The sequence below is a fragment of the Bos indicus genome, chromosome 18, assembly GCF_029378745.1.
Source record: "Bos indicus isolate NIAB-ARS_2022 breed Sahiwal x Tharparkar chromosome 18, NIAB-ARS_B.indTharparkar_mat_pri_1.0, whole genome shotgun sequence".
Classification (NCBI taxonomy): domain Eukaryota; kingdom Metazoa; phylum Chordata; class Mammalia; order Artiodactyla; family Bovidae; genus Bos; species Bos indicus.
Window position 1 is genome coordinate 39,232,319 of NC_091777.1, and position 23,201 is coordinate 39,255,519.

A 23,201-nucleotide genomic window follows, 5' to 3' on the forward strand; every position below is an offset into this window, starting at 1 on the left:
GGTTTTGTCTGTTTGTTTACTTTTCTACCTCCCTGCTGTGCCCCCGCTAAGCAGATCATTTTTTAAATTAATTTTTTAACTATGAGACAATTGTAGATTTATATGCGATTGCAAGAAATAATATAAAGAGAGCCTATATACCTTTATTCAGTTCCCCTCAATGATCATATCTTGCAAAACTACAGTACTATATCACAACCAGGTTGTTGACATTGATACAGTCAAGATACAAAACATTTACGTTACCACAAGGATTTCTCAGGCTGCCTTTTATAGCTACATCTACTTTCCTGTCTCTAGCCCTCCTTAACCCTTGGCAACTACTAATCTGTTCTCTATTTCTATAATTTTGTCCTATTAAGAATGTTATATAAATGGAATACGCAGTATGTCATCTTTTAAGATTGGCTTTTTCTTTATTCAGCATTATTCTTTAGTGATTCATCCAAGTTTTTTTGCATGTGTCAGTACTTTTCATTTTATTGCTGAGTGGTATTTAGTGATGTGGATCTTTCACAGTTTAGCTATTTACCCGTTAAAGCACATCAACACTGCTTTGTTTTGAGCTATTTCTGAATAAAGCTGCTTGTATTAGTTTCCTGTGGCTACCATAACAAATCACCAGAAACAATCTTAAAACAATAAAAATTTATTCTCTCACATTTCTCTGAGGCCCAGAGTCCAGAATCTGGCAGGACCCTACTCTCTTTGAGAGCCCTGGGAGAGAATCTGTTCTTTGCCTCTTTACAGTTTGTCTAGCTTCCTTGAAGCTACACACTCCAATTCCTGCCTCTGTCTTCATATCTCCGTTCTCTCTCCTCTCTGTCAAATATCCCCTTTGTGTCTCTTATAAGGACCTTGTGTTTGGATTTAGGGCTCATGGATAATCCAGAACGATCTCTTCATATCAAGATCCTTCATTAAATCTGCAAAAACCCTATTCCAAACAAGGTAATATTCACAAGTTCCAAGAATTAAGGCTTGAGTATATCTTTTGGGAAGCCATCATTCAACTCAACACTCTTCTCTAAACACTCTTCTCTAAACACTGTACCTGATTTTGTTCGAAAGTAAGTTTTCATTTCACTTATAAATGCCCTGGAATGCAATTGCTGGATTGTATGGTAACTGCACGTTTGATTTTTTTTTTCTCCTTTTAGAAAATGCCAGACTATTTTCCAGAATTGCTCTAGCATTTACATTCCCACTAGCAATGTATTAGCAATTCATTTTCTCTGCATTCTGAGCAGCAACTGATGATGTTGCTATTTTTTATTTTAAGATATTCTGATAGGTTTATAGTGATGCCTTATTCTGGTTTTAATTTGCATTTCTTTAATGGCTTATGATGCTCAACATCTTTCCATGTGCTTGGCTGCTGTCTATATATCTTCTTTGGGGAAGTGTCTCATCTGTTGCCTGTGTTCTAATTGGATTGTGTGCTTTTTTTTCACTATTGAGTTTTAAGATTTTGTTTGTTTGTTTGTTTTGTTTTCGCATAGTCTACATATTAATCCTTTGTCAGATAGTCCTTTCCAATGCATATGCTATTTATTTCCTTTTCTTGCCTTATTGCACTGGCTAGAACTTCCAGTCATGTTAAATAAGAGCAGTGAGAGCAGACATCCTTCTCTTGTTCCCAATCTTAGAAGGGAAACATCCAGTCTGTGACCCTTAAGTATAATATCAAGTGTAGTTTATATACCCTGTTTATCAAGTTGAGGAAATTCCCCTCCATTTTTGTCATTCTGAATTTTCTTAAGGATGGGCATTAAATTTTGTCAAATGCTAGGTTTTTTGCATCAGTTGATATGATTATGTGATTTAGCCTCTGAATTTTGAATATTTAACCAGTCTTCTGTCCCTGTAATAAACCCCACTTGCTCATGGGTTTTCAATCCTTTTTCTATATTGCTGAATTATATTTGATAATTTTTGTTAAGCATTTTTGCATCTATGTTAATAAGGGATATTGGTCTGTAGTTCCCCCCTCCTCTCTATGTTTCTTTCTCTCCTTTCTTTTTTTCTTTCCTTCCTTCCTCCTTTTTTTTTTCTTTTTGGTATTCTCTTTGTCTGGTTTTGGTGACAGGGTAATGCTAGCTTCATAAAATGAGATGGAAAATATCCCTTCTATTTTGTGTTATACATTTTGTAGAATTGGTGTTAATTCTTCCTTAAACATTTAGTAGCATTCTCCAGGGAAACCATCTGGGCCTAGGAATTTCTTCTTTTGTAGTTTTTTAAATTATAAATTCAATTTATTTAATACTTATAGGGATATTCAGATGATCTATTTCATACTGAGTAATTTGTGGAGATTTAAATTGTTTTGGAATTAGTCCATTTAATCTAAATTGTCAAGTTTAGATGTATAGAGTTATCTCTAGCTTTTTCTTATTATCCCTTTGATGTTTGAAGGGTCTGAAGTGGTATTCTCTGTTTTATTCCAGATATTGGTAATTACTATGTTTGTCCATTTTATTGGCATTTTCAAAAAACCAATTTGTTTCATTTTCTCAATTGTTAATCTCTTTTCAATTTCACTGATTTCCTATCTATTATTTTCTTTCTTCTGCTTGTTTTAGGTTTATTATCTTCTCTTTCTAGGTTCTTGAGATTGATCTTAGGTTACTGATTTGAGAATTTTCTTATTTTGTAGTGTATATAGTTAGTAGTATAAATTTATTGCATTCTATTTTCTATACCAAAAAACTATATATAATTTTAAAATTCCACTTACAACAAGAATAAAAGCATAACATATATTATAAATCTATAGAAGGAGGTACAAAATCTTTATCATCAATAATAAACCTTATTAAAACTAAAAATCTAAATAAATGGAGAGAAACTATGTTCATTAATTGAAAGACTGAATATCATAACCATAATAGCTTCCCCAAACTAGCCCTAATCATTGGATTGCAACAGATTTAAATACTGTGCATTTGAATTGAGTATTTCATACTCATTAGATTGACAAAAAATAAGTTTTAGAATATTTACAAGCACACATATAGAGAAATAACCTCAGCAACTACAGGGGTAGCAAAAAATAGGTGCAGTCACTTTGAGGAACAGTTTGTTAGAAAAGTTGAAGATGCTCATATGTACCTTTGCAAAACTCTCATATGTGTCCACAAGGAAAGTTAAAATTAATGTTCATTGCTATATTGCCAACAATAATGAAAAATTGGGAATACCTGATTGTTCATCAATAAGAGAATGGGTGAATTAATCTGGAAATATTCATTCAGTGGCACACATATAGCACTTAAAGTATATGAATGAGAGCTCCATGTATCAATAGGAATAAAACTCCAAAATGCAATGTTGAGCTTGAAAATATTGCAGACTATGCACAGTATATCATCAGTATAACTTCTAAAACATGCAAAGCACAGTGGACATCGGATTCGGGGTGCAGTTTACATCTGGGAGGCAAGAAGAGAGGAAATAAGGTTATGAAGGCCTCCCCATAAAGCTTAAACTGTAACTGTAATGTTCTATTTCTTTTTTTAATTAATTTATTTATTTTAATTTGAGGCTAATTACTTTACAATATTGTGGTGCTTTTTGCCATACATCGACATGAATCAGCCACAAAAATGTTTTCTTAAAAAAAAAATTAAGCAGGATTTCCCTGGTGGTCCTTGCAATGCAGAGGACATGGGTTTGATCCCTGGTCAAAGAGTGAAGCAGCCAGGCCCAAGAGCCTGCAATAAAAGATCGTACATGATGCAAAAGACCTGACACAGTCAAATAAATAAATAGATTTTTTTGATTAAGCCAATATGGAAACATGTTAAATGTAACAAAACTAGATAGTGGCTATACAGGTATTTAATGCCATTATTCTTTTAACTATTTTGTATGCTTGAAATATTTAATAAAGTTTTAGAAGAAAATGAAAACAAATGCTATTTTGCTAATGGACCCAGGAACACATACAGCTTATTTTCAGAATAGAAATCCTGAAAGAAGGACAGGGAATAAAATTATCAAAGACCATTGTGAAAGAAAGTAATATAGTCAGTGTATGTAAAATTAATCAGTTTGTACCTGTGTAACTGACTAATAAATGTTCCATTTAAACCTCTAATTCTGAGGTGCTGGCTGGGCACCTGTGGAGCCACAGGCTGAGCCTCACATAACAGCTGTTCTCTTTTGCTGTTCATCTTTATCAATGTCTAATCTCTCTTTCTCCTCCCTCTTTCCTAGATGTGATGCTATGATCTAATGTGTGAACAAAACATGATTCTAATGTTTTGTCCTTTCATCTGTTGATGAGAAGCAGGAAACATTTCTTTATTTCAATTGATGCCTTTTCAAAGTCAAAGGGCACACATACAAGAGACTTAAACCAAGTCTCTATGCCTATACATCTCCTCAAAGAGGCCTTTTTTTTTCCAGAAAAAAAGGTGGGAGGTAACATTTTCAGAATCTTCCAATAGAAACCATTTCTCTTTTCCTTTTAATCTCTAGCCTTCCTCACACAGAAAGCTCTCTTTGTTGAAGTTCACTACCAGGACAGGTATGTGTGTCAAGTGTTCATGATCTATTGAAAGAGCTACTAATTTGATAATATATAAGCCTTGAACATATACACACAAAGAATCCTTTGTTAATTTCTATAGGGGAGGATCAGATCCATTTAGTGTAATATACTACATAGAATGTGAGTCTATGAAGATTCTACCTGATTCGTCTTAAAATTGAAAGACATTGTTAATATATGACATGGTTTTCCAAGCCAGCACAAAGAGGTAATAGGACAAATTTTCAATCAACAATCATATTTAGTAAAGGCCTATAGATTCTGTTATCACCAATAGATCTATTTATGCTAGATGGTGATAATTGTTATAGAGAAAAATAAATCAAGGTAAAGGAGATAGAGAATACCAAGTGCTGGGAGAGATTGCTCTTTTATAATGGGTGATCAGGAATGATACCAGAAATAAGAGAAAGAGAAAGACGTGACTCTGAGGAAAGAATATTTCAGCTAGAGGGAGCAGCTATAGGACTCAGAAAGTGAGAGTGTACACGACCCCTTCCAGGAACAATAAGAAGGCCAGTGGTTGCTGGAGTAGAGTAAAGGAGATGAAGGCTAGAAGGAAATGAGCTCAGAAGAGTACAGGTGGAGGGTGGTTAGATCAAGTAGGGTCTAGTAAGTCAAGGTAAGGACTTTGACTTCAAATGAGACAGGAGGCCACTGAAGGATTTTGATCAAAGGAGAGACTTTTGGTGTTAGAGAAAGGAGGATGCCTGTAAGTGAGTCTTCCTTCATATATTTATAAATGTAACAGCAACAGCAATAGTTATTATTTTGAGCTAAAAATTTTAACACTATTGTATTTTTCAAACATTCATGTATTTAATCCTTACCATAGCACTGTGAAATAGGTCATTATTGTCTCCCATTTTCCTACTGAGGAAAGTAAAACACAAAGAGGTTCATTCACCAAGTCATCCACGGCCACACAGCCACTAAATGTCATAGCTTGGATTCCAACCCAGGCAGTCTGACTTTGTTGCTTCCACTCTTATTAACAAAAATGCCATACTGTTTATACTTCAGAGGACTGTGTGGGTGTGTATATCCTAAAAATGTTAAAATCCACCAAATAAATAAAATGAATGAAATAATGGAAAGAATAGAATTATAATAGAAATGCATTCTATAAGTAGTTTTAGGTAGAAGATGACATTCTCTAAGTAGTTTTAGGTAGTAGTTTTAGGTAGAAGGTAGTTTTGGTAGATCCTTGTCTTGAGGGGGGAAATGACTTGTAAAAGATACATGTATGTGAAAGAATTTTGTATTGAAGGAAGAACATTTCTGTAAATATTTAATTAAAAGGCTAACTTAAAGGATAGGAAAGGATTAAAATCTAAGTGGCAATATTTCATCCAGGTGAGAATTGATTGCTACTGGATAAAATGAAACTTGAATAAGATCAACAAAAAACTAAAGAAATAAAGCGTTTTTGTCATTCTATAGAAGACTGAGCTCTGACATGCCACGATATGTCCTGAAAGCACCTACCTCTGTTATTCTTTACCTATTTGCTGGATTAAACTAGGTTTCAAGATCAGTTCCATTTGAAAGGAAAATGTTGCTAGTGGTGGTTTAAGACACTTTTTTTTTGTTCAGTATTTAAACTGAGTCATCCAATTTGAGACTATTGTGTCACATTTTCCACCTTTCATTCTCCTCAAGAGGCAAGAGTCAGGAGAAACACAAGTGATGAACATTAGTGGCAGAGTGTGTGGTTACAAGAATCAATAAACCACAGGATACTTCAGATACTGAAACAGTTTAGAAAAAAAGAAAAGGTGAGGCCACTATGTGGAGTCCACAAAAAAAGAGTGATTGTCTAAAGCTGGCACTCAGAGTGTGAGAACCCAGCCCATAATTAAAGCTTCCTTATCCCATTATAACTCCTTCTTTTATTAATACGCAGACATCCTGAGAGAACCCATAACCTTGACTGCCTTTGAATGTTTTACAGAATTAACGTTTTACAAAATAACAGTGCAATTTAGTAAAGAAATTAACACATACTGTGTAGTACTTAAGTTGTAATTGCAACCGTGTTAAACAGTTGCATGCAGATTAAAGAAAGCCTCTCTTCTCATATTTTAAGACTTAACACCGGTTCACTCTCATCTCTCAATGTCTCGTTTGATGACATAAAGCATCACAACCTCAAAAAAAGCTGTTTAGGATTTTCAATTTTTATTAAAATTCTTCCTCCCTCCCAGCCTGATTTTTTAAGTTCATTTTAATTTCTTCCATATTTAATTGTATAATTCAGACTGATAAACTTTTATTTGCCAACTCTTTCATTGAGCCTTTAATTGAACAGATATAGACTATCCTCTGTGAATTCTAGATTAGCCAAACAAAAGAGAAAACTAGGAATACTCCTGACAGTGCTACCAGTTTTAACATGTCCCTTGTCCTCATTTCTTCAGTTCCAGCTTTTAGACACTTAAATCGAGTAGTGTTAGCTCAGATAGAGACTTTATAATAGAAGTAAGCTTTTAGAAATAAATTCTAAAAGCAGAGGACTTTTTCATTGTTTCAAGAATAAGTCAGAAAATAATGACAGGAAGCAGCAAGAACAGAAATGAACTAGTTTAAAAAGACACTCTTCGGGACTGAAGAAAAGAGGAATGCCAGTGGGGGCAAACTGAAGGAGGTTTTTCAATTTGATAACAGTAAGTGTAGCTGTTCCTTATATGTATTTTAAATGAACAGGCTTTTAGCTTGCCTATGCAAAGCTGACATTTACTGAGCACCTCTTATGTACCCAACAGTCCTTCACTTGTCTCAACTTACTTAATCCTAATAACAACTCCATGAGGTCATTACCATTATTTCTTCCATTTTATAGATGAGTAACTGAGGTACAGAGAATGTAATTAATTTGTGAGTGGTGGTGCCAGGTTTCAAACTCAACAAAGCCTGTGCCCTTTACCATTATGGTAAATCAGCTCTAAGATAGCAATTCTGTACTTCATTATTATACAAGAAATGTAAAATTATTTTTTGCACAAAAACAAATCCTAACAGCTTTTAATTTGTCACATATCAGAGGGGAGGATATTTTAAATGCAGAGATGTGGCGAGATTCTGGACCTACCAAACAGGTAATAGACGCTTTCTGAATTGGGAGCAAAGGTATAGTGTCATATCTGATTGGTTGAGAAAGAGAGAGGAGTTTCATTTCACACATTTAAATTTTTTTCCTAATTTTTGTACTTGTTTTATAGTAATACAAACTATAGAAGTTATTTTTCTAAATTTATCTTTAAAAAGGTTTTTTTTTTTCAATACTACTAAATAGAACAAAAAGTATGTACAGTTCAGTTCAGTGAGTTCAGTCGCTCAGTTGTGTCCAACTCTTTGTGACCCAATGGACTGCAGCACGCCAGGCCTCCCTGTCCATCGCCAACTCCCAGAGTTTACTCAAACTCATGTGCATTGAGTCGGTGATGCCATCCAACCATCTCATCCTCTGTCATCCCCTTCTCTTCCTGCCTTCAGTCTTTCCCAGCATCAGGATATTTTCAAATGAGTCAGTTCTTCACATCAGGTGGCCAAAGTATTGGAGTTTCAGCTTCAGCATCAGTCCTTCCAGTGTATGTCCAAATTATGTACAGGTGAGATTAATAGGATATACTAACTATGGAATTGTCTACTATACAGAAAATATGAGGATGAACACATTGAAGATTATCTAATTTTCAACAAAATTTAAATGTTAGCGTGCTTGTGTGCGTGCTGAGTTGCTTCAGTCATGTCTGACTGTTTGCAACCCTATGGACTGTAGCCTGCCAGGCTCCTCTGTCCGTGGGATTCCCCAGGCAGGAATACTGGAGTGGGTTGCCATACTCTCCTCCAGGGGATCTTCTTCACCCAGGGATCAAACCTGAGTCTCCTGCAGCTCCTGCACTGGCAGGCGGATTCCTTACCGCTGAGCCACCTGGGAAGCCGTTAAATGTTAGTTAATGGTTATATTTCTTGGTGTGAAGACAAGTGATTTTGCACTTTCTTTGTGCTTTTCTTTAATTCTAATTTTTCTTTCATTAACTTGTTTTCCCCATTGTAATAGAAGTCATTTTTTTTTAAGCTTCATGAATTTGAATGAAATTTAATTAAAGATTATTCTGTAATTAATTTGAAATTTTTTTAAGAGGCTGATTTAATTTACTGCATTCTAAACTCACTGAAGGCAGAAAATTTAAGTTCTACTTCTTTTAACTTCCCATAATACCTTTTCTTGCAGATAGTACCAGCCTAATACGTAATTATGGACAAAAAAATTCTTATTGTGAACCCTTAAATTCACCAGAGGGAGAAGTAAAATAAAATTTAGAAACTTTAAATGAATCTTCAAAAGCTGATATAATAGAAGCAAGTACTCAGGAATAGAGAGTCATGAAACTTAAAGGAACTTACAGCAGAGTATGAAAAACTCATAAGTATCAGAGTTCCCTGTGCCATTATAATAAAGGACAGCAGCTTGAATTTCCACTAAAGTTTGCAGTTTGCCAAAAGTAGCTCTTGCAATTTCACCAGAAACTTTTTAAATATACAAGAAAGTTGATATTAAAACCACACAAGATTACCACAAGAAAATTACAAATTGATCTTTCCCATGAATATTGATATAAAAATTTTAAACAAATGCCAGCAAGTTGAATCCAGTAATATAGAAAAATTATTATGAATCAAGTTTATTCCAGGAATGAATGGGGAGTTTTTAACATTTTGAAATTAATGTAATTCACCATATTAACAGAAAAATAATAAGAGAATCATGTGGTCATCTCTATAAGTTTTTTGGTCTTTGATAAATTTTAGTAACCATTCATAATAAAAACTAGGAACAGAAAGGAAATTCTTTAACCTGATTAAGAAAATCTATAAAAATCAGAGATACTCACCATTCATCATTTCTATTCATCATTGTACTGTAGTTCCTAGCTAGTACAATAAGACAAGAAATAAGCATCAGAAAAACATAAAATTGTCATTATTCACAAATGACCTATTAATACAAATGAAAAATCCAAATAAATTCACAATCTTCTTGTAATAGGGTATATTTCTTAAAGCACAGAGTGCTAACTGCAAATAAAAATGGATTCACCAGACTACATCAAGATAAAAACTTCTGTTCATCAAAAGACACCCTTAAGAAGAATAAGAAGGCATACCACAATCTAGAAGATATTTACAGAAGATAATCTGACAAAACACTTGTGACTATAATATATAAATAACTCCTACAATTCAATAACAAAAAGTCATGCAACCCTATAGAAAAATAGGCAAAGATTAAAACAGCTGCTTCAAAAAAGAAAATATTTAAATGGCAATTAACATATGAGAAAGTACTCTCAGCCTTATCAGACGTAAGGTAGATACATATCAAAAGAACAAATGAGACTTCCTTGGTTGTTCAGTCATTAAGAATCCACCTTCCAATACAGGGGATATGGGTTCTATCCTTGATTGGGGAACTAAGATCCCACATGCCACGGGACAACTAATCCTGCATGCCACAACTAGAGAAGCCCACATGCCACAATGAAGACCAATAAAAGGGGCGGGGGGCGGGGGGGGTGGATAAGAATAGCTAAAATACCAAAAGTTGGAGAGAATAAAAGAAATTGGAATTTCCATGCACTGCTGGTAGGAGTGTTCACTGATAAAAAGCACTAGAAAACTGCTCAGCAACAACTATAAAACTGAATATATACATACCTTACACCCAGCAGTTCTACTCCTAGGTATGTGTATGCTCATAAAAAACATGTTCTAGAATTTTGTAGCACATATTTATAATAGTCAATACCAGAAACAGTCCAAATGTTCTTCAAAAACAAAATGGATGGTATTGTGGCATAGTCACACAATGGAACACTTTTCAGCAGAGGTTAGCAAACTTCTTCTGTGAAGAGCCAGATAGTAAATATTCTAGTAAAAATTCTAGAATATTTACTATATGAATTTCTACCATATACCATATGAATTTCTACCCCAGTTTCTCAGCTCTATTGTTGTAGCATGAAAGCAGCCATAGCTAGTAGTTAGACAAAAGAGTGTGACTGTATTTTTTAAACTATTAATATTTATGGGCATTGAAATTTGAATTTCATGTATTTTATGTTATTAATATTATCTTTTTATTTTTTAATCATTTAAAAATGTAAATATCTTCTTTAGCCACAGATCATACAAAAGCAGGATCATTGAAAAAGGTTTAAAAAATTTTATCAGTGACAAAATTCTAAAAGGAAAGAGGGCCTGTGAAGATGAAATGAAGTATTATTATAAAGTAGCTGAAGTTTTAAACTCTGCTTCAAACACTCTGTTTTAAAAGGTCATTTGTCTGTTTCTTAAGGAAAATGATGTAGATGGATTTTATTGCTGAGGAAATCTCCAAAAGGAACAAAAAATCAGAGAATCATTCAAGCTTTCATTAAACCTGTAGCCTTTTCAAGCATCTCTGAATATGGACTGATTAGTTCCCTTCTTAAGTCTTTGGGTCCTGCCAGTACTATAGTTAAAACTAGGTCATACTATGTCTCAACCATGCAGGCTTGAGAAAATATAGCCCTTTCAATTTATGCTATAGACATGAAATTTAATTTTCATTTTTTATATTCAGAGAATAAGAAACAGTTTATCCAAAGACATTATGTATGCTTAAATTTGTAGTGATTTCAGTTCCCATGGGTTGATTTCATTGTTTCAGGGTATCTATGGGAGACTGAAGAACTTGTTTGGGGGTTTGCTGCAGCAGTCAAGAGGCAGCTTTGCTACTGGATTCCATGAAATTGTAAAATAACTTTTTTAAACTGAGAATGTACACATAGTTAAGCAAACTGTTACATAATTAGAAACCCATAAATGAATTTGTATTTTTTGTCTGTCACTGAGCTTTGAAATAAGATAAATACAGTTTTAAAAAAACTAGAATACTATACTTGCTGAGCACTCTCTTTACAGCTCCTGGGAGTATTTGCATAATGTAACACTAACTTATTTTCCATTGCTTTTGCAATTACCTCTGTACAGCATTACTGAGAATTTTTTCACCAAAATTCCTTTTGTTTAAAACCTGCTTTTTATATATATATATATATATATATATATATATATATATAATTGTCTTCTTCATTTTTAGACCAGCACATACAAAGTATTCCAGCCAAATTTCTAGAATTTTCTTATAGATTAGAAACCCTGCTGCTTATGACTGTGATACCTGGTATTATTTATGGGTTTTCATAAAAAAAAGGGGGGGGGTTAAAAGAAAAAACACAGTATTCTCTGGCCTTTCTCTACTTTCTTCTTCTCTATTCCCCCTCTCCACAGAGGAGTTTAATTTTAAATGATAAATGTGGAAATTAGAGACCATCGAGAAAATCCAATTTGGTGAGGAGTTTTAAAAATCCCATAATAAACGCAGAGTGAAATGTATGATTTAATGCAGGGCGCCAATGGCTGCTATTATGGGCTATTAGCAAATCGAGGCTGAGAGTGAATCTTTATCACTTGGTGAGTGCGGGTTGGTCCTGCCTTTCCCTCTGCTATTGATTTGTAGCCGCTTGTCATAATGACACCGGGAAGCAATGAATGGAAGATGTGCTTTTGATAGGATTCAGGGGGGTGTTAGGGGGGTGAGAGAAAATTCAGCAAGTTTTCTATCTCTTCTGCCTGATTAGATTTTTTCTTCTTTTAAGAGCTTTCACATTCCAATAAAAATGCTAAATCAGCTCTGTACCAGAATTGTTAGGGTGTAAATAGCTAGTCACATTTAAAGGAGGAAAAGATACAGAAATACCAACCATACTATGCAATGTTAGATGAATTTGACTTAATAGAAATGGAGTTTTTGTGTGTGTGTGAGTGTGTGCATGTGTGTATCTGAACACATGAGCAATATGAAGGAGTGTCAAGGCATAATACTATTAAGTACACTTACTATATAAAGATAACCTATTTTTTGTAGGGATGTGATGGCTTGCATCTAAAGTACAGTAGAAGGTGGTCTAGCTTTATATGATTAAAAAGGATCATATGAAGCCCACTTTATGAAAAGGATACATTCTGTGTGTGTGTGTGTGTGTGTGGGTGTTTAGCTCCATAGAGAATGAATGGAAAGAGGTAACACTTGTACTGATTATAAAGAAAATTAAACTTTCTAAATCTAACGCCTCATAGTGGAGCTTTGCTCAAAAATTTCAGCATAAAGAAAGCACACTGAGAACAAAGGCACTCACAGATTGATCCAATGGGGGGGAAATTCTCTGTAGAAGATCTACTTTAAATTTTCTTTAGAATAAATAAAAGAATAAAATTTTCCTAACCATGGTGATATGGAAATGGTTGATTTTAACCTGAGTATATTTCAGTTCTACACTTTTCAGAGGAAACAATTGCTTTCCTTCAGTATTGTTTTAATCCAAGATGATGCAAGTCCCTGTCTTCACATGCAGAAGTGCATGAATGCTGGCAATATGTTATTAAAGCAATGGATTATGGCAAATGGGAGAATGGAGGTAGGGGTGCATTTACTGAACCTATTGGGCCATTTTGTTGGCTAAATCTTGATAAAACCCATCTTCTTACCTGCTTTATTTCTTAGGCGGGTCTAGATGAGACTTTTAGTAAAAGAGGAACACAAATATTCCTCCTACAATAAGTAGAATACAACTGTTAGATCCTTGTTAAATGCTTATGGTTATAATGTATCCCTTTATCTTTACTAATACACTGTTGCACTTAAGCAGGAGCCAGGTATAGAAAATAAATATCATCTGGATCCTTAGAACAACAAATACCACCAGGTTTTCTAGTCTATTGAAATATATCATGAAAAAATTAAATTGGCCTAGCTTGTAGAATTTAATGTCAGGGAACCAAAAATCAGCTTTGAAAATAATCAAAACTAGTAATATAAATGTATTTCTCACATCTGTGAAGTGAAAAAGGCTACATACTACTCTATGTGTTAATTTCAGTAAAACTCTGTGTGTGCCTGTGTATCTGTGATTTAAAACCAATACTAAGTGATTCAGACCACAAACAGACAACTTATCTGTAGTGAGAACTTTGTGCTATATAGGGACTACTTTCTGTTAGCCACACCACCTACCTGAAATGACCTGCCCACTTTCACCATTACTATTCAACATAGTTTTGGAAGTTTTGGCCACAGCAATCAGAGCAGAAAAAGAAATAAAAGGAATCCAAATTGGAAAAGAAGAAGTAAAACTCTCACTATTTGCAGATGACATGATCCTCTACATAGAAAACCCTAAAGAGTCCACCAGAAAATTACTAGAAATAATCAAACTTTGAGAACAGTGCCTTCTAACAGAGAAGTTTTCACAGGCTAGGTGAAAACAGCTTTCACAGCTGCCAGAGTTCATACACTCCCATCCCCCATTCAAGGACTATGCCTAAACTGTGATAAATTAGATTGTTGCCATTTATTATGTATCATTTATTAAAAACTAATTAGCAACAGAAAGAGGCATTTCTCCAGTTTCAGTGAGGGCTTTATTTTATTGTATATAGTAGATGATTATTATTTGGTCTAAATATGGCTATTGCATGCTACAATGAATTACCTGTATTAAAGTAATAATACAATATGTTCACATAGCTTTTGTTCTTATGTAAAAGCATAATTAATCATTCCAAGAGCACAGTGAAATACTCGTTTCCATATTTTATATATGTTAAGTGATTTCTACTGTTATCCAATCAAAAGTAATAGAGTTGAAAACAGAAGTGTGAAATACTTTTATTTTTTATTTTTTTATCCTGAGGTTGTAAATGTAAGCTATGTCATTTGATAAATTGAGATAAATATGTATTTTATAACTTGAAATTTTTCTGAAGTATCTGTGCTATTATTTACCAGAAAAATCTTTGAAAAATTATAATAATGTTTATTGTTGGTTTATTATGTCATTGGTTATTTCCTCTTTCAAACTGACAGGGTGAACATTTTCCTATATAGAAATAATATAAACTATCAACAGTTTTTCTGATTGAGATTAGCTTGAGTAAATACATGAAATAAGATAATAGTTTGTTTACAAAGCACTTTCACATGTATTAAGTGCTAGGTCATCGTTAAGGTTGCTTTTATTATAATTGAATAATGTAGAAATGGATAGTAGAAAGAAAAGAGCCAAGTACCAAAACATATAAATACAATGAGGGAAGGGAGAAACTCAGACAAGAATAAATCATTGTTTTGTATAAATAGAAGACTAAAAATAAGGCAAATAAGATAGAAGTGAATTAGAAATTCCTAGGCATAAAAATATTAACAAGTAATAAAAATGGCACATTGAAAAAATGATCAAGATAAATGGAAATGAAGATGCTATGCAGAATTTAACTTAATGTTTTATACATCTTTTATCTTCTTAAACTTTGGGGGTAGGAAAAGAGCAAGATATTTTCCAAAAGTGCTCATAGCACAGTAACATTCCTTAAGTTCTATACATTATCACACTAATCCTCCCAATATCAACATTCCTGTGTGGTTTCTGGCAAGAATTATTGCCTCTGTTTGATGGAGAAGCTGAATCACTGTGGTGATCACTGACTTTGTCAGGGTCAATGGTGAGTCAGGAACAGAAACAGAACCCAGAGGTTTTTTAATCTGTCATGGTCTGTTTATACCCATTTCTCTGTCTAATCTGTCATCTCTTTGTTAGAACTCTTTTCTGATTGGACATTGTTCAAAGATTTAGATAACACAAGTATTTGAAGGTTCCTTGTCCTATTCTAGAAATATTAAGACACATTACCTTTTATTTTTCCCGCTTATATTTTTGGATTGGTATTATTTAACATTTTTATTGAGGTATAGTTGATTCTCAATAGTATATATAGATTTCAGTGTAGAACATAGTGATTCACAGTTTTTAAAGTTTATTTAGCATATTTTCTTTAATCCCTTTTTCATGCACATTTAAGCTTATTGAATGTGAACAATGCAGAATAACATACCTCCTCCCACCAAAAAAAAAATGAAACAAAATTTAAAAAGAAAACAAAACTAATAGATCTACGAATGTTTCCCTCAGTGTTCTTTTATTCCTCATTCACCAGAATGCAATTTCAGAGATCTTATATTTACCCATGTCCTGGGCCAGGTATCTGATTGACCCTCACTTTATTAAACAGGATGACATCAGTACATAAACAAGCATACATACATAGACATACCACACACATGTACATGCTTAACCTGCTTATTAGTCCTTTAGTTCTTCATGCTCTGGTTTAATTCATCGTGCATATGTTCTTTTTAAAAATGGAAAACATTACGCCCAAGATAAAGTGATAGTTAATGGAATTACTCATGGTTCAGATTACTTGGTGTGTATTAGAAAATGAAAAAAATGATTTCCTTCACTCCTTTAAATTTCTCTGTGCTAGTGTCAAAACTGTTTAAAGGAAAATATTGCCATTATTTAATACTGCCTTTTAGATTATCTCATGCTTTCTTTTTCCTGGAATTTAAAAGTATACTCATCTTATAGTCAGGTAATTTGTTTTTCTGTGTTTCCCCTTTTGGATTTTGGTTGAACATTTTTACTATATATCATCAGAAATAAAAAGTTAAACACAAGTGTTTTTTCAGGTTTTAGGATACCACCAGCCTAACTAGATAAGTTTCCAGAGATTGAGAGGTTGAGAGAAGCTATTATTGTCACTGTTAACTTCTGTCTGAGAAAATTAGCTCCTCTTTTTATTGGTACTATGAAAAATTTTTGCAAATTATTTTCTTTAAAAGATGACCCTTCAACCAAAAGTCTGTTATTTTAAAAATAGATGTGTCTCATTTCATAAAAGTTAAACAAAGAAAACCTTCTCACTCCTTAATATATTATGATAGTATCAGTTAGCGGGCATTACAAGCCAGAAAATTGTTCTAAAGCATCACTTATTTTTCTGGCCCACATTCCAAAGAAAACCTAAAGTCCAACATAAACAGTACAATTCATGAGAAAAACGTATGAGCACATTTCATTTGCAAAATAACACTAGAGGGCGCTCTTCAGCAGGTTGCAAGAAAAGGTCTTTCTTCTGGTTTCAGAGACTGACTTGGTAATAATGGGGGTCTGAGAAGCTGGTTCAGGGAGTGGAGAAAGATGGCGTTTCACCTTTTTAAAGCTCTACTCTTCCGAAAAGACTAGAAAATTGCAATTAATGCCAATAGTACAATACATGCGTTTCTTAAAAATATTGTTTTAAATTTCAATGAAGCATGCAATTCTAAGAAATTAGTAATCTCAATTGCATTCAAGCATCTCATATTTTTAAGAGGGGACATTTATTGTTATTTTTTAATATAGTGTTGTAAGGTTATTCCACCATGTTTCATATTGTGTCAATATTCTTTTCTACATATGGAAAGGAAAAAAAAATTACTGGTATTTCATTTCTGGAACAGGAATGCATTTATTTCTCCTCTTAATTTGAAAAAAGCTGAAATTAAACCTGAAGTAACATTCTCTTCTCTGATAAACCTTTTTCCTTTCTTCTCTTCCCCTATAGATGAAAATCTTTTCCTTTTAAGTTTGCTTTGAAGCAACCTCTTCGCATACTATTCTAATCACTGTTCTTATTATTTTATCCTAGTCCACAAAAGGGATGTGATCTCTAAATCATATATGTTCTCTTATAATCCTTGGCATTTTCCTTCTCTCTTTTCTTTATCTCACATTTTCATTTCCCCTTTCTTAAGACACCATGCTATAAGGCTACAAGAAAAGAATAGTCTATCTAAAGATTATTAACTCAGTTTTTCCAACAAGAATTCTGAATCTGTGTAAACAGTTGGCGTTTAGATGTCTACCTATGGTAGAGATACAGTTGACAAATCGTCAGTATTAATGGCTTATAGTTAGGAAGCAGCAAAATGTATCAGTTAAGAGACTGGACTTTGGAGTTAGGTCAACTTGATTTCCTACTGGCTTTGTGAGTGTGAGTAAACATCCATAAACCTTAGTTTCCCTACTGTAAACATGGGAATGGTAATAATAGTACTTAAATTCAGAGTCGACAACTGAAATATATATATTCATCAATCACACAATAAGCAAGCAAGAAGAAAGTATTTACAATTAGTTATCATTATTTGAATTTAGCTGTGCTCTCTTATTACTATTATTGCCCTACTTGTTTAATCTTTATGCAATATCTATTTGTTCAGTTCAGTTCAGTCACTCAGTCATGTCCGATTCTTTGCGACCCCATGAATCACAGCACGCAGGCCTCCCTGTCTATCACCAACTCCCGGAGTTCACTCAAACTCACATCCATCGAGTCGGTGATGCCATCCAGCCATCTCATCCTCTGTCGTCCCCTTCTCCTCCTGCCCCCAATCCTTTCTAGCATCAGGGTCTTTTCCAATGAGTCAACTCTTTGCGTGAGGTGGCCAAAGTATTGGAGTTTCAGCTTTAGTATTAGTCCTTCCAGTGAACACCCAGGATTGATCTCCTTTAGAATGGACTGATTGGATCTCATTGCAGTCCAAGGGACTCTCAGAGTCTTCTCCAACACCACAGTTCAAAAGCATCTATTCTTCGGTGCTCAGCTTTCTTCACAGTCCAACTCTCATATCCATACATGAGCACTGGAAAAACCATAGCCTTGACTAAGACGGACCTTGTTGGCAAAGTAATATCTCTGCTTTTGAATATGCTATCTAGGTTGGTCATAACTTTCCTTCCAAGGAGTAAGCGTCTTTTAATTTCATGGCTGCAGTCACCATCTGCAGTGATTTGGGAGCCCAGAAAAATAAAGTCTGACACTGTTTTCACTGTTTCCCCATCTATTTGCCATGAAGTGATGGGACCAGATGCCATAATCTTAGTTTTCTGAATGTTGAGCTTTAAGCCAGCTTTTTCACTCTCCGCTTTCACTTTCATCAAGAGGCTTCTTAGTTCCTCTTCACTTTCTGCCATAAGGGTGGTGTCATCTGCATATCTGAGGTTATTGATATTTCTCCTGGCAATCTTGATTCTAGCTTGTGCTTCTTCCAGCCCAGCGTTTCTCATGATGCACTCTGCATAGAAATTAAATAAGCAGGGTGACAATATACAGCCTTGACGTACTCCTTTTCCTATTTGGAACCAGTCTGTTGTTCCATGTCCAGTTCTAACTGTTGCTTCCTGACCTGCATATAGGTTTCTCAAGAGGCAGGTCAGGTGATCTGGTATTCCCATCTCTTTCAGAATTTTCCACAGTTTATTGTGATCCACACAGTTAAATATTATAAAAAAAAAAAAAAAAGATAACTTGCACATAGCTCTTCCTGTATGCAGGGTCTGGGCATAAAGAAGTTTAAAGAACCTTATCCAAGACCTTCTAATCTGGGGACTGACTTGAAGACTCAGTGTCTCTGTTGTTCAGATGGGTATTTTTGTGCTCAGTTGCTTCAGTCATGTCTACCTTTTTATGAAATGACTTAAATATCTTGAATATTAAATATTATATAATAACACTTTTTATTTTTGTCAGGCATATTATAACCTAAAAACCCAACTTAGCCTGACACAGCATGTTTTAGGGCATTCTAGTAAGGTTACCAGTCATCCATATGGCACCCAAGTCATTTCAACTGCAAATGACCAAAGTAAAATAAAAATCTCGTGTTATATCCAGAAGGTAAAATTACATGGAGGTTTAGACTGTAGGTAGCTGCACTGCAGTTCAGTGAAGTGACAAGGTTGTTTGTTTGGGTCGTCATTGAGAGATGAACATCTGTAAGGGAAGAAAGATCACTTTTTTGTGTTCTCATGACAGACTAAAAGTTCATATCTGATCAGAAAACTGGCATTCCTGCTCTTCAGAGACATTGTGTTCTCCCCATTCCACTAGGTTCCAAAGCATTCTTATTGCTAATAGTGGAAATACTTTTTCTATTCAGTGCTTAGTCACTCGGTCATGTCCAACTCTTTGGAACCCCATGGACTGTAGCCCACCAGGCTTCTCTGTCCATGGGATTTTCTAGGCAAGAATACTGGAGTAGGTTGCCATTTCCTCCTCCAGGAGATCTTCCCTACCCAGGAATCGAACCCAGGTCTCCTGCATTGCTATGGGGAAGCCCATTTTGCTCATTATTTTCATTTTAAAATCTAACTTATTAAGCCTGTTTTCAGGGGCTAGGAATACAGATGTTTAAAGAACCTTTGACTTTAAAGCTCATGTCTTTACCTAACTTGACTCCACTCTAAAACTTTCTGGGGACCTCATCATATCAACAATTGCAAACATAAAAGCACATGCATAAAAAAGACTATAGACATAAAACAAAATTTCTTGATTAAGAGATAATACCCAAGGCTATCTACTTAGAAGGCTTTCCTAGATCCTTTTTATTTATAAATTCTTATCACTCAGTAAACTTTCCTTCTCTGACTGTCATCCTTATTGAGTCTAGTAAACTGAGTTAGATTTTCATATAACTCAAGAAAACTGAATCTGTTGACATTGATGGCTTTCTAGAAAGTATTCCTTCTTGTGAGCCAAACTGAAACCAGTTCCTATACAGAGTTAATGTTGGATAACATCTTGTTTCAGATTATACTTGTATAACATGAAACAATTTAAGATAACTGGGCAGGAGATTAATTTCTGTGTCATTGGACAAAGCACTAAACTCATTTGATTTTCTTGAAATCTTTTTTCTACTCATAGTTTGTTTCAAAGCTTCATCATTTGTTCCTACATTATTACTATAAATATGCAATGCTTATTCTCTGTAAGGGCTTCCTTGGTGGCTCAGATGGTAAAGAATCCGTCTGCCAATGCAGGAGACATGGGTTTGATCCCTGGGTCGAGAAGATCCCCTGGAGAAGGAAATGGCAACCCACTCCAGTCTTCTTGCCTGGAAAATCCCACGGACAGAAGAGCCTGGTGGGCTACAGTCCATGGGGTCACAAAGAGTCTCCTTAGCTTCTTCATATGTAACATGAGAATAATGATAGGACCTACCCCATAAGGTGATTATGATAGTCCGTTAGGGTAATACATTAAAATGATTATTGTGTTTGACATCAGAAGACTGATGAGAATTTGATACACTACATGTGCCCTTTTCTCTAAAAGGCATTAAAATTAATTGCTCTTTTTAAAATTTTTACTTTAATTGAAAAATAGTCTTTCTCTTAGAAGATCTCATCCCTACCCCAGGCTTCAGTTATCTGCCTTTAATTCTTTTTTTTTCCTTTTTTTTTTTTTTTTGGCCTTTGATTCTTAAATTTCTATCTGTAGTCAGTTCTGCTTGATATTTCTAAACATAATCCCAAAGCAGCATGTCCAAAACTGTACTCATCATCTTCAAATTCCCACTCCTTTTGTCTTTCATTCCTTACCTTTTCAAAATGGCTTCACTATATAGCCAATTGAAGAAATATAAGAATCCTTTTTTGAACCTCCAGTCCATGTTCAGTTCATCAAGTTCTGTTAATTTTAATTTACAAATATCTTAAATTCAACCACTTCTATCAGTACTGAAGTGGGTAGTCTATCCCTTCTCCAGCAGATCGTCGGGACCAAGTGATTGTACTGGGGTATCCTGCCTTGCATGGCACCCCACTCCAGTACTCTTGCCTGGAAAATCCCATGGACGGAGGAGCCTGGTGGGCTGCAGTCCATGGGGTCGCACAGAGTCAGACACGGCTGAAGCAACTTAGCAGCTCCAGCCTTGCAGGTGGATTCTTTACTAACTGAGCTATGAGGGAAGCACCAAAAAATATGGACCATTTCACAGATTTGCATGTCATACTTGTGCAGGGGCCATGCTAATCTTCTCTGTACCATTCCAATTTTAGTATGAAAGTGAAAGTGAAGTCGCTCAGTTGTATCCGACTCTGCGACGCCATGGACTGTAGCCTGCCAGGCTCCTCCGTCCATCGGGTTTTCCAGGCAAGAACGCTGGAGTGGGTTGCCATTTCCTTCTCCAGGAGCTCTTCCCAACCCAGGGATTGAACCCGGGTCTCCCGCATTGTAGACAGACGTTTTACCGTCTGAGCCACCTGGGAAGTCGTGTATGTGCTGCCAAAGCAAGCACAAGGGCACGTTGCCTCACTGTCGGGGAATCTAACCCCTGGTCTCCTGCATGACAGGCGGGGATCGTCACCACTATTCTAACGAGGACGGCAAAGTCGCTCAGACGTGTGCGACTCTTTGCCACCCCATGGACTATACAGTCCATGGAATTCTCCAGGCCAGAATACTGGAGTAGGTAGCTTTTCCCTAGTCCATGGAATTCTCCAGGCCAGAATACTGGAGTGGGTAGCTTTTCCCTTCTCCAGGGGATCATCTCAACCCAGGGATTGAACCCAGGTCTTCTGCAATGCAGGCGAATTCTTTACCGGCTGAGCCACAGGTGAAGCCCAAGAATACTGGAGTGGGTAGCTTTTCCCTTCTCCAGCGGATCTTCCCGAGCCAGGAATTGAACCAGGGTCTCCTGCATTGCAGGCGGATTCTTTACCAACTGAGCTGTCAGGGAAGCCCTCTGTATCCATTACTCTGTATCCATTACTACCACCCCATTACTATCATCTTTCATTTGGTCTACTGTAGGACTTCCTGTTTTTCCTACATTCTTTCTTCTGACAATCACTTCTCCATATCACAACCAAGATGATGCTTTTAAAAAACACAAATCTAATTATTTCTGTCCTGTTTGTGAAACTTAAGGCTTCCCATTTCTCCTAAGATGAAGACTTGACATTCTTAATGTGGCATTCCAAGCCAAGCATGATCCAGACTTTGCCTGAAGCTAGAAGTGAGAAGGGGAGATTGATCATATTAGGGTTGGGAGGAATTTCCGGAGGTGATAGAAATATTCTGTACCTTGCTCATGGTGTTGTTGGTTTCATGACTTAGTACATTGGTCAAAACTTATGGAACTGTTAGTCACTCAGTCGTGTCCAACTCTTTGTGACCCCACAGAGTATAGCCCGCCAGGCTTCTCTGTCCATGTAATTCTCCAGGCAAGAATACTGGAGTGGATTGCCATTCCCTTCTCCAGAGGAACTTTCCAACCCAGGGATTGAACCCTGGTCTCCTGCCTCACTTAAGAAGAGTGAATTTTGTTCACCTTAAAAAAGACAGAAATTCTGCCATGTGACAACATGGATGATTCAGAGGATATTGTACCAAGTGAAATAAGCCAGACACAAAAAGATATTGTATTATCTCACTTATATATGGAATCTTTTTTTTTTTTTTTTGAGTCCTACTCAGAGTAGAAAGTTGATTACCAAAGACTAAGGGTGGGAAAAAAGGGGAGACATTAATCAAAGGTGCAAAAATTCAGCTATGACATGAATTAGTTCTGGAGACTGAATGTACAGCATGGTGACTGTAGTTAACAATAATATACTGTATACTTGAAATTGCTAAAAGAGTAGACATCATTTGTTCTCACTACAAAAAATAATAGTGACTATGGGTGGTGATGAATAATGTTACTTTGTGGTAATTTGTCAAAATAAATAAAAATCAAAAATGATAAATTTTACCATATGAAAATTATGGTTCATTGAAGCTTATTTTTTAAATAAAAAAAAAACAAGAATGTGATATTTGGCTAATAATTTGATACCAAGAATTGATTATTGAAATTTAAATG

The 23,201-nt window shown here is 35.2% G+C and overlaps 1 long non-coding RNA gene and 1 other non-coding gene across 2 annotated transcripts in view; one reads left to right on the top strand and one right to left on the bottom strand.

Moving 5' to 3' along the window:
- Positions 1–23,201, top strand: part of LOC139177093 (uncharacterized) — a 212,063-nt gene that overhangs the window by 134,919 nt on the left and 53,943 nt on the right. The gene's annotated exons all lie outside the window — the stretch shown is intronic.
- Positions 21,311–21,418, bottom strand: LOC139177421 (U6 spliceosomal RNA). Its single transcript, XR_011561864.1, has one exon. It is a non-coding gene; the product is annotated as a U6 spliceosomal RNA (small nuclear RNA).